The sequence below is a fragment of the Panulirus ornatus genome, chromosome 51 (genome assembly GCF_036320965.1).
Source record: "Panulirus ornatus isolate Po-2019 chromosome 51, ASM3632096v1, whole genome shotgun sequence".
NCBI classification, from domain to species: domain Eukaryota; kingdom Metazoa; phylum Arthropoda; class Malacostraca; order Decapoda; family Palinuridae; genus Panulirus; species Panulirus ornatus.
Genome location: NC_092274.1, coordinates 4935860 through 4952500, shown reverse-complemented (window position 1 = coordinate 4952500; position 16641 = coordinate 4935860). Strand labels below are relative to the sequence as shown.

General features: G+C 45.0%; 1 protein-coding gene across 2 annotated transcripts in view; it reads left to right on the top strand.

Annotated features, from left to right (window-relative positions):
• LOC139764857 (tripartite motif-containing protein 3-like) overlaps positions 1-16641 on the top strand; it is a 292630-nt gene that overhangs the window by 150862 nt on the left and 125127 nt on the right. Inside the window, exon 1 of one of the 2 annotated variants that reach the window (XM_071691868.1) lies at positions 14299-15334. The exons of the other annotated variant lie outside the window; for it this stretch is intronic. The gene's annotated coding sequence lies outside the window, so the exon portion shown is untranslated. Of the gene's footprint in view, positions 1-14298; positions 15335-16641 lie in introns of those variants that run through there. 2 annotated transcript variants of the gene reach the window in all.

Genomic DNA, 16641 nt, shown 5'->3' with positions numbered 1-16641 from the left:
AAGAATCACGGGGGCCCAAGTTTGAAAATGGACCAGCTAAAGACCTTCCTCAACTAGTTTGGTCCAAATTGGAGAAGAAGTTTCAGTGGAAAAGATTATACTGAACCATGACGGCACGACTTTTGCAATGTGTGGCTGAAAAATATGAACGGTTATTACTCTTAAAAATCATACTCATTTTAGGACAGTAGATGCGATGTGGTTGTAAGAAAATTACACACACACACACACACACACACACACACACACACACACACACACATATATTTTCTTTCATACTATTCGCCATTTCCCGCGTTAGCGAGGTAGCGTTAAGAACAGAGGACTGGGCCTCTGAAGGAATATCCTCACTTGGCCCCCCTCTGTTCTTTCTCTTGGAAAAGAAAAAAAAGAAAAAAAAAAGACGAGAGGGGAGGATTTCCAGCCCCCCGCTCTCTCCCCTTTTAGTCGCCTTCTACGACACGCAGGGAATACGTGGGAAGTCTTCTTTCTCCCCTATCCCCAGGGATATATATATATATATATATATATATATATATATATATATATATATGATATGATCGTCATGCTGATGAGCCAGTTATAATTATCAGGATAGCACCCGCCAGCCAAAGTGAGGAACAAATTAATGCCTCGTTGGGCGCGGGCTTGCCAGCCACCAGGTATGCCATAAGCGCTGCCTCTGTGGCCGGGTAATGGACATTCCCGGAGCGCTTCCCGCCTCGGTCCTCACCAGCCCCTAGGCCCACACATGACTACCTCATCATGATAATGAGGCAGTCATGATCATGAATCACTTACGGTCACGTCAATATTTTCATTACAGAATACACTTTGATCGAATATTTTTGAAGGAAAAAAGGTAATCAAGTCTGAAAAGCCGAGATAAACGGCCATAACAGAGCTACGCGTTGTGTAATTAACAGTTCTCAAATGGGCCAGAAAGAGATTGAAAAAAGTCTAAATGTTGACCTTCCTAATTATATTGTGTACTGCCATTTCTGTATTTTAATCATGATATCTGAAAAGGATATGTAACATAGACCAAACCAAAGAAAAACTAGATTTTAACCTTATATTATATATATATTATATTATACTTTGTCGCTGTCTCCCGCGTTTGCGAGGTAGCGCAATATATATAATATATTTTAACCTTATAGACTGAATTTTCTCTTACCATGATAGTATCCCTCAATTACTGTTGGTAACATGATTGTTCCATACATTCGATTGCCTTTGGAGCCCCTGGGATTTGTAGACACACGATAACTAATAATGGATAACGAACCGTGATTTATGAATACTTGGTTATAAGTTTACATCTAATAGAGAGTAGTACTTCATACTGTTCACAAGGACGACTTGTGACGAATTTCTTTAGTCTGTGCAAGTTCTCTGCGATAAAAAATGGGACATCATCTTTCTGATAAGAAAATGAAGATTTGCTGGGTAACTTATATATATACTTTTTCCTTCGGCTGTCTGTCCATAAACATGTTATGATCCCTCCATGTCACTCATAGTACTTGACTATGCGTCATTCACACGACTCGTTCTTCATAATTCTAGATATTCCAGCGGTAAGCACGACGCGCAAGCAGTGCCGTTCAACAAAACAGAGTGGGAAGGACATGCATACATACATACATATTCCCTCCCTCTTAGCTTCAAGACAACGCGCAGGCGTGGTACATACAGTGCGACTATTTTGTATTACGAATTTCTTGCAATGGGACAAATGAGTGTAATGAATCCCACCTTGGAACGCCGCCGACCTGATAACAAAATGGGATATAAGAAAAGTGTTGGAAATATTAAGCTAGTATCTCTAAACTTAACCCGTCCTAGGCTAAGTTAGGCAAGTAGCTTGAAAGCTGCAAGTTATTATCGTTATTTTAGCTTTATTATCGTCAGATTATCGTACCCTAACCTAGCAAAGCGTAACTTAAGGATCGATCGCTATTTCCGCAAAATGAACAGCTGATTTTATATTCACAGAGCGAGTTAATATCTTGCACGAATATGAAGAGGGATTTTTTTTTTCATCTTATTTTGCGTCTGAAGGAGGTGGAAAAAAAGATTGCATCTTATGAAGTAAATAGACTCGCCTCGCCTCTATCCTCGCATGTAGAGTGCAGATGATAGACTGATTTTGAATTTAATTCTGATTTTGAATTGTAGTTGTGATTTTGAATTCTAAATTTGATATTTAGATTTCAAATCTCTGTGGTTGTGAAGTCAGTAATTCTCATATATTTATATTATACTTAATCTAGCACTGTAAGAGCACACAGGAATATGTTATAATGTAGTATAATGTAATTTGATATGTGACTTAATTGAATATAATCAAGTCCTGTAAGAGTATTTTAAGGAATAAGATAATGCAATATGATATAACTTGACTTAGTAGAATATGATATTGTATAACTATAAAATCGATGGAATGTAATCATCAATGTAATTAGACGTCAGTGTTGCCGTCTTGTAGCTTCTAACACATATAATCTCTTTGTCACTCCTACAGTACAGGACAATAGCCCTGGTAAGCTAAGCTAGGACAGCTTTATGTAGCTCTTGGTACAAGCTAAGCTGGAAAAGCTACATCTTTCTTGCTGCCATTTTCATTGTTCAGCGGGGCTGTTCCTCGCTGGCTCCTCTTTGTCCTGCTATTTTTTTTTTTTTTAATGAGTATTATCCTCCATTATCCATGAACTCATAGTGGGGTCGGGGGCTCATGGAAATCCTACCCCCACAACGCATGCACTCATGATGATGGGCCAAGATGAGTGAACATAATGTCGTTATTATGATGAACCCATGGCACGGTGGGCTCCATGACTATTGCATGGTGGGGGCTCTGATGGACCTTCTGTACCCAACAACCCATGAACCCGTATAGGATCAGGGGGTTGGTCGAATAACATATAACCCACGTCACCCATGAACTTCATTCCTCCTTCATGTTCAAAAAAGTGAAATGTAACTGATCTTGCCAATTTTCAACACGTGATAATATTCCTTTGTTGTAATGTAATTCATCTGTGTTGTCACACCGTAAGGTCAGTGCCCCGGTTAACGGCGGGAAATAATGAGCCAGAGCGATTACATTTCTGTTGACGCTACGGGTATGAACTCATCGATGCTTTATAGCCAGACACTTAATGCAAAGGAGCGAGAGTGTATTTACCCTGCAGCGTCATTTCCCCCATGGCTGTAGATTGCCATATAAGCGACCAGATGTTATTTCCGTAAGCCATCTCGACCCAAGATGGTAACTGGGTTCCCTCATAGGTCAGGACCCGAGCAGGAAGGCGACCCCAAACACCCATTGCGGGAGGTTCAATCTCGTCTGGACTTGAGTCAGTCTACGGTCCTTCACAATATTGCGAGGGTTCGCCAGAAAGATTTATCGTGCCTCACCATGCCTCAACCATTAATGCCCACTGAGGCCCTAAACAAGGTCATCCCATTAACGCTATATACGTTAGCCTGAGCCAGGTACCTATTTCATCGACCAACTCTTAGGGGTGGATGAACTGCTAGGTTGAGTGTGGACCGACTGCCGCAATCAGGATTCGAACCTGTGCGCTGGACCCTGGGCGGCCCGTGAATGTGTCACGATCAGGAACGTTAACCGTGACCCGATCAGTCTGGAATAGGCTTGTGCCAGGAGCCTGAATCACTTAAGCAGTCATTCCGTTAATTGGTTCAGTCGCCTCAGACCACAAGGGCGCCGCCCCCCTGGTGCCTGGACACGTCTTATCCCGCTGGGCTTCACCGTCGTTAGTAGCAGCCCCGGGTGACCCTGATGCCTTCCAGTGATGGCAGGGATCGTGCGGGGATGTGGTTGTTGCCTGCCTCCTGCAGCAGCTCCAGGACCTGGGCCGCCACGCCATCTTCCGGCAGTGCAACGTTCCTCTTGCTACACCGGCAACACAACGACGGTACCTCGGCCCAACCAGCTGGCTGACCCTTGACTCCTGATGGCCAGGTGGTTGTTATATGTAGGAAGGTTATGTGTACTGACCAGCTGGCTGACCCTTGACCCCTGAACCCTGGGGGAGCAGACACAGAACAAGACGGACACTCGCTGTCTTCCACTCAGACATTCGCAGTTCTCGTTTCATAATCTTTCTCAACACCTTTTGTTACTAACAATATGAGGAATGTTTGAGTCCAACAAGCATTCATTTTCGTATGCAGATTAGGATCTTCCAGTACTTTCCCATATCTCTTGCCTCTACGCTGTAACTGATAGTTTTAAGTGCTTTCAACGTGTCTTACTAATTTAGATGATTTATTGGATCGATCTGGCTTGGACAATGCCTTTAGACATCATGCTGACTAAACAGTTTCTCAGTAGTTTAAGCTGATGTTGATCATGCGCCAGTTTACCATAGAGAATGGTGGAAGGACCTTAAACAGTGTTACAACTCCTTTTGTTTCTCTGTAACTAGGCCAAGAACCTAGGCATAGGAAGGAAGAAAGTGTTTTGAAATTATTGATACACTTTATTTTGCCTCTCTGCCGTTTAAATATACTATATTCCAGAGAGAAGGGTGTAAGAACCTTAAACTGTGTTATAACCACTTTCCTTTCTCTACAACTTGGCCAGGAACTTTGGCATAGAAAGGGAAGAACGTGCCATTTGATTACTGTTACGCCTCCCTTTGTCTATCTGCAGTTGAACTATACGCCCACTGATGCCGGGCCAGGAACCATCGTATAGCCTCTGGTATAGATACCATCAACACTGGGTTGGTCTCAGGCTGTTTTTAGGCTTGGCTGAGGAGCCATGGAAGTGAGGTTATTGTACCTCCCAAGCTGTGATGCCAAATGTTATCTGCGTTGTGTGAGTGTGTGTGGAGGTTTGTGTGTTATGTATATATATATATATATATATATATATATATATATATATATATATATATATATATATATATATAATTTATGATTTATTTATTTATTTTGCTTTGTCGCTGTCTCCTGCGTTAGCGAGGTAGCGCAAGGAAACAGACGAAAGAATGGCCCAACCCACCCACATACACATGTATATACATATATATATACATCACATAATACCCTCCAACAGCCAGGATCCGAACCCAGGACCTTTTGTCTTTTTCTTTTGCTTCTTACTCTTCTCCTTCTTCTTTCATTTCTTTCGCTTCTTCCTCTTCTTCATTCTCCTTTTCCTTCATCCCCTCCTTCTTCTCCTTCTTCATCTCCTCCGTCTTTCGTATTTAGTGGGTGACTCGCGCTCACCAGTCCAGCCTCACACCCCGTCAACACACACACACACACACACACACACACACACACACACACACACACACACGCACACAGCAATTACCACTCCCTCAGATTGAAAACAAGTAATGATATCTCCCTGCCCTTCCTCTTCTCCAAGGCTTATCCATTCGTTACTAACGCTACCAGTTGTTGAAGGAGGGGGGGGGGGGTTGTTAAAAACAGACTATAAAATAAAGTACGTTGGCTGAAGCTTGTTATTCAGGATCATATTTTGAGATGTGCGAGTTGGGGGATAGATTGGTGTGGGGGTGGGTTTGTGTAGGGAGTTGGAGCATATTTGTTACTGTTACCACTCCTCATTGTCGAGGCAGACGGAGAGAAATTGGTAGAGCGTGTGGGTCCATACGGTGGGTGTGTAATTGTCCTGAGAGAGAGAGAGAGAGAGAGAGAGAGAGAGAGAGAGAGAGAGAGAGAGAGAGAGAGAGAGAGAGAGAGAGAGAGAGAGAGAGAGTGTTCCCGTTTTCTAGCTGTTAAAGTCAGTTATAACTGTTCATACCACGTTCTCACTCCGGGTGCAGAAAACGGGAGCACGGCCTTCGCGCTTGGGGTCATATTGAGCTACGACCAAAGCTGAAATGCGTCGTAGTTAAATGATTCATTAAGACGATGATTTTTGATATAGTACGCTACATTTTGCAGCTAAGACGCCGTACACTCTGGCTGCAGGTGACGATCTGCTGTTTGTCTTACATGAGATAGTGGAGTCTTTGCTTGCCAGAGACCGAGGACCATTTGCTTGCATGAGTTCCTGTACTCTGCATGCATGAGATCATGAACTCTCTTTGTCTGCAAGAGACACAGTGCTGTTTGCTTGCATGAGACCCAGGAATCTGTGCTAGCAAGAGACACAGTACTATTTGTTGCCGTGAAACGCAGGAAGCTTTGCTTGAAGGAGACCCATAACTGTTTGCTTGCGTGTAACGCAGCAATTTCTGCTTGCATGCCAATCTCGATTGTATTGTGTAAGATGGTGGACTCTTTACATGCATGAGGCTCTGGGCCCTCTGCTTGCATTAGACTGAGTTCTTTGTTTGCATGGGACTCTAGAAGGCTCTTTGCTTGCACGAGACTCCGGACTGTGCTTGCATGAGACAATGGACCCTTTCTCAGCATAAGGATTTGGATTCTGCCTTATGTGAATCCGGACCCTTTGCTCACATGAAAGTGTGTGTGTGTGTGTGTGTGTGTGTGTGTGTGTGTGTGTGTGTGTGTGTTGGCACCCGCATTACCTATTCAGACGGGAGCGTCCAGTCATGATTGCTGCCATTTATTTCAACGACCATCAGGCAGCAGTCCGCACTCACGTAACCTCTCACTCAACTCCCAGGGGCCCTACACTCTCCCTCCCTCTCCCTTCCCTCTCATTCTGCTCCCACCGGCCCTGGGTCCATCCCCTTGCCCCTAGCTCCTCTTCCAGGGCCCAAAACCCACCCCCTTCCCTCTCACCTCACGCGTCATAGCCATATACTCACCTTCCTCCCTCACGCTACACTCACAGTGACCTTAGACTAACCTCCCCTCCCTCACACTACACTTATAATGGCCCTACACTAACCTCCCCTCCCTCACACTACACTTACAATAGCCCTACACTAACCTCCCCTCCCTCACACTACACTTATAATGGCCCTACACTAACCTCCCCTCCTTCACACTACACTTATAATGGCCCGACACTAACCTCCCCTCCCTCTCACTACACTTATAATGGCCCTACAACAACCTTTTCTCCCTCACACTAAACTCACAATGGCTCTACACTAACCTCCCCTCCCTCACACTACACTTACAATGGCCCTACACTAACCTCCCCTCCCTCACACAACACTTACAATGGCCCTACAGTAACCTCCCCTCCCTCACACGCCACTCACAAGTGCCACAGACACCGTGACCTGGGCGAGGTCACCTCAAGTTTGACCCCAGACCTTACGTGAGCACTCAGGAAATAACCGCACCGTCGCTGTCAGCCAGCCACAAGCTCTGACAGATTGTAATGTCAAGTATTAATAACTGTCAGGGGAGAAAACCCTATGTTACCTTGGTTATATTTGGTCAACGTTGTCAAGTGCAAGTTGCTGGCTACTATCAGACATCCATAAGACCTTTATAGGCCACCAGGAACCCGGGTTTACTGTACCAATGTACACCATTATTGTGCTTAATGCTTTTTGGCACACCAGTGCTGTTTATATTGATGCTTTGTACACTGTATTGTTTGTGTTGCTGCTATTGCAGCTTTGTACACTAGTGTTGTTTATATTGCTGCTGCTCACACTAGTGTTGCTTGTATTGCTGCTGTGTACACTACTGTTGTTTATATTGCAGCTTTGTACACCAGTGTTGTTTATATTGCAGCTTTGTACACTAGTGTTGTTTATATTGCTGCTGTGTACATTAGTGTTGTTTGTATTGCAGCTTTGTACACTAGTTTTTGTTATGTTGCTGCTTTGTACAATAGTGTTGTTTATATTGCTGCTGTGTACACTAGTGTTGTTTGTATTGCAGCTTTGTACACTAGTTTTATGTTGCTGCTTTGTACACTAGTGTTGTTTATATTGCTGCTGTGTACACTAGTGTTGTTTGTATTGCAGATTTGTACACTAGTTTTGTTTATGTTGCAGATTTGTACACTAGTGTTGTTTATGCTGCTACTTTGTACACTGACGTTGTGTACACTGCTGCTTTGTACAGCTTTTTTTTTATATTCTAACTATTCAGACCAGTTTAGCTACGAGTCCCCATTGTTGCTTTCATGTATATATATATATATATATATATATATATATATATATATATATATATATATTCCTATGAGTCCACGGGGAAAAATGAAACACGATAAGTTCCTGTGGACTCATAGGAATATCTTGATCACGCGCAAAATTGTGGTCCTTTCCAACGTGTATATATATATATATATATATATATATATATATATATATATATATATATATGGTTGCGAGGCGTGGGGTATAGATAGGGTTGTGCGGCGGAGGGTGGATGTGTTGGAAATGAGATATTTGAAGACAATATGTGGTGTGAGGTGGTTTCATGGAGTAGGTAATGAAAGGGTAAGAGAGATGTGTGGTAATAAAAGAGTGTGGTTGAGAGAGCAAAAGAGGTGTATATTGAAATGGTTTGGTCACACCGAGAGAATGAGTGAGGAAAGATTGACAAAGAGGATATATGTGTCAGAGATGGAGGGAACGAGGAAAAGTGGGAGACCAGATTGGAGGTGGAAGGATGGAGCGTAAAAGATTTTGAGCAATCGGGGCCTGAACATGCAGGAAGGTGAAAGGCGTGCAAGGAATAAAGTGAATTGGAATGATGTGGTATACCGGGGTCGACGTGCTGTCAGTGGATTGAACCAGGGCATGTGAAGCGTTCGGGGTAAACCATGGAAAGTTTTGTGAGGCCTGGATGTGGAAAGGGAGCTGTTGTTTTCGATGCATTATACATGACAGCTAGAGACTGAGTGTGAACGAATGTGGCCTTTGTTGTCTTCTCCTAGCGCTACCTTAGGCGCGTGCGGGGGGGGGGGGGTGTCATTTCATGTGTGGCGGGGTGGCGGCGGGGATGAATAAAGGCAGCAAGTATGAATTATGTACATGTGTATATATGTATATGTCTGTGCATGCATATATAAATGTATATACGAGTATGTATATACATGTGTATGTGGGTGGGTTGGACCATTCTGGCGACTGTTTCCTTGCGCTACCTCGCTAACGCCGGAGACAGCGACAGAGTATAATGATAATGTTGGAAAGGATCACAATATATATATATATATATATATATATATATATATATATATATATATATATATATATATATATATATATATTATCCCTGGGGATAGGGGATTAAGAATACTTCCCACGTATTCCCTGCGTGTCGTAGAAGGCGACTAAAAGGGGAGGGAGCGGGGGGCTGGAAATCCTCCCCTCTCGTTTTTTTTTTTTAATTTTCCAAAAGAAGGAACAGAGGGGGCCAGGTGAGGATATTCCGAAAAAGGCCCAGTCCTCTGTTCTTAACGCTACCTCGCTAACGCGGGAAATGGCGAATAGTTTGAAAAAAAAAAAAAAAAAAATATATATATATATATATATATATATATATATATATATATATATATATATATATATATATAGTGTGTAAATAGTGATTAAGTGTAGTATATGCTGGCTGCAGTATCGCACATGATTAATACGGGAATAAACACCGGCTTAACCCATTATTATCCTTGAAACACATCATATCTGCAGCGCGTCATTAGGGAAAAGCTGTTGCCAGGCAGGGGCGTCACACGAGCGCGCCCCGGTATAATAGGCACTGTGGCGGGAGACAAAAGGCGAGGGTGATCCAAAGCGACAGGTTCCCTGGTGTCACACACAATTGACAATAGACGCAACATAGGCTGTTGTGTGTGTGTGTATATATATATATATATATATATATATATATATATATATATATATATATATATATATATATATATATGAAATGGTTGTTTTATACCTACTTTTCTTGCGTGTGCGAGGTGGCGTCAGGAAGAAGGGAACAATGGCCTCATTTGCACACAACTGAATCTTTCGCCGTCGTGAATAATGATTGAAGCCAGAGCGTACCGGTGTCCACGGGCAAAACCCATACTTACCGTTCCATGGTCATCAGCCTCGACGGCTTCATAGGTTCCAAAGGTCCCATCCGGTGCCTTGTTACCACTCCACGTCCTGCAGTCTCTTTCTCCATCCATATTCAGACTCAACTTTAGACCTTCGTTTTGAACCCTTCCACTTGTTGAACGCTTCATTACCTTACTTTTAGTCTTGCTTTTAACCTTTTCTTCATATGTTCAGTATGTTTGTCTATCCATATCTCTCTCTGTCTTATCATTATCTATATCTATCTATCTATATATCCGTCTATCTATCTATCTATCTATATATATATATATATATATATATATATATATATATATATATATATATATATATATATATATATATATATATATATATATTTATACTTTGTCGCTGTTTCCCGCGTTAGCGAGGTAGCGCAAGGAAACAGACGAAAGACAGGCCCAACCCACCCACATGCACATGTATATACAAAAGACGCCCACACACGCACATATACATACCTATACATTTCAACATATACATAAATATACATTCACAGACATATAGATATATACACATGTACCCATTCATACTTGCTGCCTTCATCCATTATCGTCGCCACCCCGCCACACATGAAATGGCACCGCCTTCCCTCGCGCAAGGTAGCGCTGGGAAAAGACAAAAGGCTACATTCGTTCTCACTCAGTCTCTAGCTGTCATGTGTAATGCACCGACATCACAGCTCCCTTTCCACATCCAGGCCCCACAAAACTTTCCATGGTTTACCCCAGACGCTTCACATGCCCTGGTTCAATCCATTGACAGCACATCGACACCGGTATACCACATCGTTCCAATTTACTCTGTTCCTTGCACGCATTTCGCCCTCCTGAATGTTCAGGACTCGGTCGCTCAAAACCTTATATATATATATATATATATATATATATATATATATATATATATATATATATATATATATATATATATATATATATATATATATATATATATGTGAGAAATACTTAGAAAAGCAAATGGATTTGTATGTAGCATTTATGGATCTGGAGAAGGCATATGATAGAGTTGATAGAGATGCTCTGTGGAAGGTATTAAGAATATATGGTGTGGGAGGCAAGTTGTTAGAAGCAGTGAAAAGTTTTTATCGAGTATGTAAGGCATGTGTACGTGTAGGAAGAGAGGAAAGTGATTGGTTCTCAGTGAATGTAGGTTTGCGGCAGGGGTGTGTGATGTCTCCATGGTTGTTTAATTTGTTTATGGATGGGGTTGTTAGGGAGGTGAATGCAAGAGTTTTGGAAAGAGGGGCAAGTATGAAGTCTGTTGGGATGAGAGAGCTTGGGAAGTGAGTCAGTTGTTGTTCGCTGATGATACAGCGCTGGTGGCTGATTCATGTGAGAAACTGCAGAAGCTGGTGACTGAGTATGGTAAAGTGTGTGAAAGAAGAAAGTTAAGAGTAAATGTGAATAAGAGCAAGGTTATTAGGTACAGTAGGGTTGAGGGTCAAGTCAATTGGGAGGTGAGTTTGAATGGAGAAAAACTGGAGGAAGTGAAGTGTTTTAGATATCTGGGAGTGGATCTGGCAGCGGATGGAACCATGGAAGCGGAAGTGGATCGTAGGGTGGGGGAGGGGGCGAAAATTCTGGGAGCCTTGAAGAATGTGTGGAAGTCGAGAACATTATCTCCGAAAGCAAAAATGGGTATGTTTGAAGGAATAATGGTTCCAACAATGTTGTATGGTTGCGAGGCGTGGGCTATGGATAGAGTTGTGCGCAGGAGGATGGATGTGCTGGAAATGAGATGTTTGAGGACAATGTGTGGTGTGAGGTGGTTTGATCGAGTGAGTAACGTAAGGGTAAGAGAGATGTGTGGAAATAAAAAGAGCGTGGTTGAGAGAGCAGAAGAGGGTGTTTTGAAATGGTTTGGTCACATGGAGAGAATGAGTGAGGAAAGATTGACCAAGAGGATATATGTGTCGGAGGTGGAGGGAACAAGGAGAAGTGGGAGACCAAATTAGAGGTGGAAAGATGGAGTGAAAAAGATTTTGTGTGATCGGGGCCTGAACATGCAGGAGGGTGAAAGGAGGGCAAGGAATAGAGTGAATTGGATCGATGTGGTATACTGGGGTCGACGTGCTCTCAATGGATTGAATCAGGGCATGTGAAGCGCCTGGGGTAAACCATGGAAAGTTCTGTGGGGCCTGGATGTGGAAAAGGAGCTGTGGTTTCGGGCATTATTGCATGACAGCTAGAGACTGGGTGTGAACGAATGGGGCCTTTGTTGTCTTTTCCTAGCGTTACCTCGCACACATGAGGGGGGAGGGGGATGTTATTCCATGTGTGACGAGATGGCGATGGGAATGAATAAAGGCAGACAGTGTGAATTGTGTGCATGTGTATATATGTATGTGTCTGTGTGTGTATATATATGTGTACATTGAGATGTATAGGTATGTATATTTGCGTGTGTGGACGTGTCTGTATATACACGTGTATGGGGGTGGGTTGGGCCATTTCTTTCGTCTGTTTCCTTGCGCTACCTCGCAAACGCGGGAGGCAGCGACAAAGCAAAATAAAAAAAAAAAAGATATATATATATATATATATATATATATATATATATATATATATATATATATATATATATATATATATATATATATGAGAGGGTTGGGTGTGATGGCTGCGGTACAGCTGGTTGCTGTAGCTTTTGCTGATGTGCTGGAGAGATAGTGTTTGTTGATTCTGGCAAACAAGAATATCTCTCTCTCTCTCTCTCTCTCTCTCTCTCTCTCTCTCTCTCTCTCTCTCTCTCTCTCTCTCTCTCTCTCTCTCTCTCTCTCTCTCTCTCTCTCCAGTAAAGTAGATCGTTTGCACGGATTATAATGAGAAAAGATTCAGAGAGAGAGAGAGAGAGAGAGAGAGAGAGAGAGAGAGAGAGAGAGAGAGAGAGAGAGAGAGGTTGTTCTTTTTAACGTCTCGCACCTCCTTCCGGCAGGGTCCTCAGATTACACTGCACACCAGTCCTAGCCTCGGCCATTACTACCGTACGCCCACAACAAGGCTGTCCCCCCCCCATACCTCTCACTCGGGGCTCGACCAAGTGAGGCCCTGTACAGTGTACGCTCCCTAACACTTACACCTCACACTTTTTCATTGGGTGGATTTGCTTTACGCCGTCAGGGCCAAATTACAAGGTTGAATGGGCTAGTTTCTTGCATTTCGGGTGCACTTCGAAGGTATAATGGCTCTAGATTTGCATGACCCTCAGCCTGATATTCCTGCCTGGGATTTATATTTTACGGAGACTTTCCTGTTGGTGGCATAGCCAGGACCTTCCTGCTGGTGGCGTAGCCAGGACCTTCCTGCTGGTGGCGTAGCCAGGACCTTCCTGTTGGTGGCGTAGCCAGGACCTTCCTGCTGGTGGCGTAGCCAGGACCTTCCTGTTGGTGGCGTAGCCAGGACCTTCCTGCTGGTGGCGTAGCTAGGACCTTCCTGCTGGTGGCGTAGCCAGGACCTTCCTGCTGGTGGCGTAGCCAGGACCTTCCTGTTGGTGGCGTAGCCAGGACCTTCCTGTTGGTGGCGTAGCTAGGACCTTCCTGCTGGTGGCATAGCCAGGACCTTCCTGTTGGTGGCGTAGCTAGGACCTTCCTGCTGGTGGCGTAGCCAGGACCTTCCTGTTGGTGGCGTAGCCAGGACCTTCCTGCTGGTGGCGTAGCCAGGACCTTCCTGCTGGTGGCATAGCCAGGACCTTCCTGCTGGTGGCGTAGCTAGGACCTTCCTGCTGGTGATGTAGCCAGGACCTTCCTGCTGGTGGCATAGCCAGGACCTTCCTGCTGGTGGCGTAGCTAGGACCTTCCTGCTGGTGATGTAGCCAGGACCTTCCTGCTGGTGGCATAGCCAGGACCTTCCTGCTGGTGGCGTAGCTAGGACCTTCCTGCTGGTGATGTAGCCAGGACCTTCCTGCTGGTGGCGTAGCCAGGACCTTCCTGCTGGTGGCGTAGCCAAGACCTTCCTGCTGGTGGCGTAGCCAGGACCTTCCTGCTGGTGGCGTAGCCAAGACCTTCCTGCTGGTGGCGTAGCCAGGATCTTCTTGTTGGTGGGGTAAACATGGCCGACTTCGACATCGTCAGAGTGACCTGTGTCTTGTCACATGTGAGTCACGGGCGTCGCGCCTGAGTTCCTGGTGTGACACACAGGAGCCTCCTGAGTGTCAGGCCTGGGGGTTGGTAGACAGAAGCAGTATATAGCATCATGTGCTGGGTGGGGCGGGGTGGGGCGGGGCTGGTGATGCCGGGGCCGTGGTGGTGGTGGTGGTGGTGGTGGAGGATCAGTGTGGCGATGCGAGGCGGGGGTGAGGCGGTTGGTTGCTGTCGCTCCTCCCGATGCGTGTGCTATGAGAGAGAGAGAGACCCGTCTACAGCCACCTCTCCTGTCCCACTGACGCTGTCTGTGCTGCGAGAGACACACCCGTCTGCAGCAACCTCTCGTGCTGTGTCAAGCACTTCTCCAGTCCCCCTCCTGCCTCTGTGTGTGCTGTGTGCTCTTCCCAGCACACGTACTGTGTCACCCATAGCCTTGCTCACACCGCCGTCGCGCCAGACAGACGCGGTGGCCACGAGGGAAGGATCAAAAGCTTGGCCACGTATGGTAAATACATCATCTTGGCGCGCAGACCCCGCGTCGGAGACCTTCACGTCGCGGCCGGTCTGGACGTGTTGTGGACGTCACGTACATGTACGTGGCTGTCCGTGACGGACGACGCGTAATTCTGATTGCCACCACGCACATGATGTCATCAGAACTGGATTATTTCCTCTCATGAGAGTGTGTGGAGTAACCAGAGTTTGTCAGAGAGTGGAGACAGGGGCGTGTTGAAGGAAACGTGAAGTACGTTCTACAGTGTTTAATAAGACCTGGGTCTCTCCACTTCATAGTAAGGAAGATCTGGGTTTCGTGACCGATTAGTGAAGTGAGTGCTCGAGTTCTGGTGCTTCGGTTTGAGTGTTAGTGTTTCAAAACGGTTCGAAGTACCGTTGTTTCAGACTGGTCGAATTACCGTTGCTCCAGACGGGTCAAAGTGCTAGTGTTTCATACGGTTCGGATCCTGGTTGTTTCAGATGGTTCGAGTGCAACTGATTACAGAGGAAACGTGAACCAGATTGTCGAGTCGGACTTCTCTCTTACTGCTTGTGTTCGCGAGATTTGAGGTTGAAACACGTTAGTCCGGTTTTTGTGTCGGACTGGAGGACGTGGAGTGGTAAGCCCGTGTGAGCTCACGGGGGTGTTAGAAGGAGAGACTAGCAGCCAAGAACCGAGGAAACGATTGAGAAGACCACTTGACGAGTATACCGCTCACTATGGAAGGTAGGTCACCTCAGTGTCGTGGGTACACTTGCGAACTCTGCCACACCCAGATACACTCTTCCCACTCCCTGTTAACACTGCGCACCCCTAGTTATACTCCCCGGTCATCCAGACACTGGTAATTACATTCCCTAGACCTCTCACCCCAGTCCCACACCCATACTCTAGGTTCTCATGACTTTCATTCATATGGTGCGTGGTGGATGTGTTGTTAACTCGCATGTCTCTTATCCACGATGGAATTAGAAGGTTTCTTCCTTATCATACTTTCTGTTATCTCTTCTCCTTCAACAGACCCATTCCATCCACTATAATGTTGCTTCTCTCCTCTTGTTCCACGGGTGTTGCTTCGGCCGCTGCTCTCGTGTCCCAGCACCTCCGCCTCATTCTTCTGGCAGCTGCTTCCCATTTGTTTTCCTGTGCAAGCTTGCCACACGAGGATTGACCGTTATGATGCCTCCTCTCCTAGCGCAGGGAAGCGGTGGAATTTTCCTCCATCTCTCGTCTTTCTCCCGCCGTATAAGCTATTCTCCCGTGGAAAAGTACAGATCAAACCTTACTCCTTTTTCTGGAGATCTCATTATCTTGCCTTTACAGCCACCATGGCTTCGATTAGGGGCATAGTTGCGATCGTCCCACGATGGCTGATATGAGGTATAAAGACACTCGTTGGCCGTTGATAGTACACTCACCAGGAAGCCAAGCAGAACACACTCACCGTGACGTATGAGGAGGAGGAGGAGGAGGAGTGTGTTGAGTGTGTCATTAACTGGAGTGTGAGTGTCGTCCAGGTACTGGATCACCCAGACACCCAACCTGGCCTGGTTAATGAATGTAATTACTGTGAATCTCCAGACGATGCCCGGATGTCTGAGGGCTGGGTCGCGCCACACTCTCACACTTAAGTATGTACATTAGAGTGGCTCCACACACACACACACACACACACACACACACACACACACACACAAGAACAACATTGGTATATGTACATATAAACCTTGACTTATAGATTGGCTGGTAGATGAATTTGATAAGGTCATTAATAAGGGAACATTTAGAGATCAACTTGAAAATTGAAATACATGGCCTGTATACACGCACGGCCGTGTGATGGCGTCAGCGCAAGAGCCCCCTTTATATCCTCTATTATCTTCTCCAATGAGAGACGAGAATATGAAAGAAAATGTAGCAACAATTGCTAGTTGATGAGGGAAGGGGTGGAGAATATGCCAGACCCCAGTCAGGTCTTTTTTTTCTCTCTCTCTGAAATTCCTCCGGAAATTGAAGTTTAAAAAGGCTTTTCA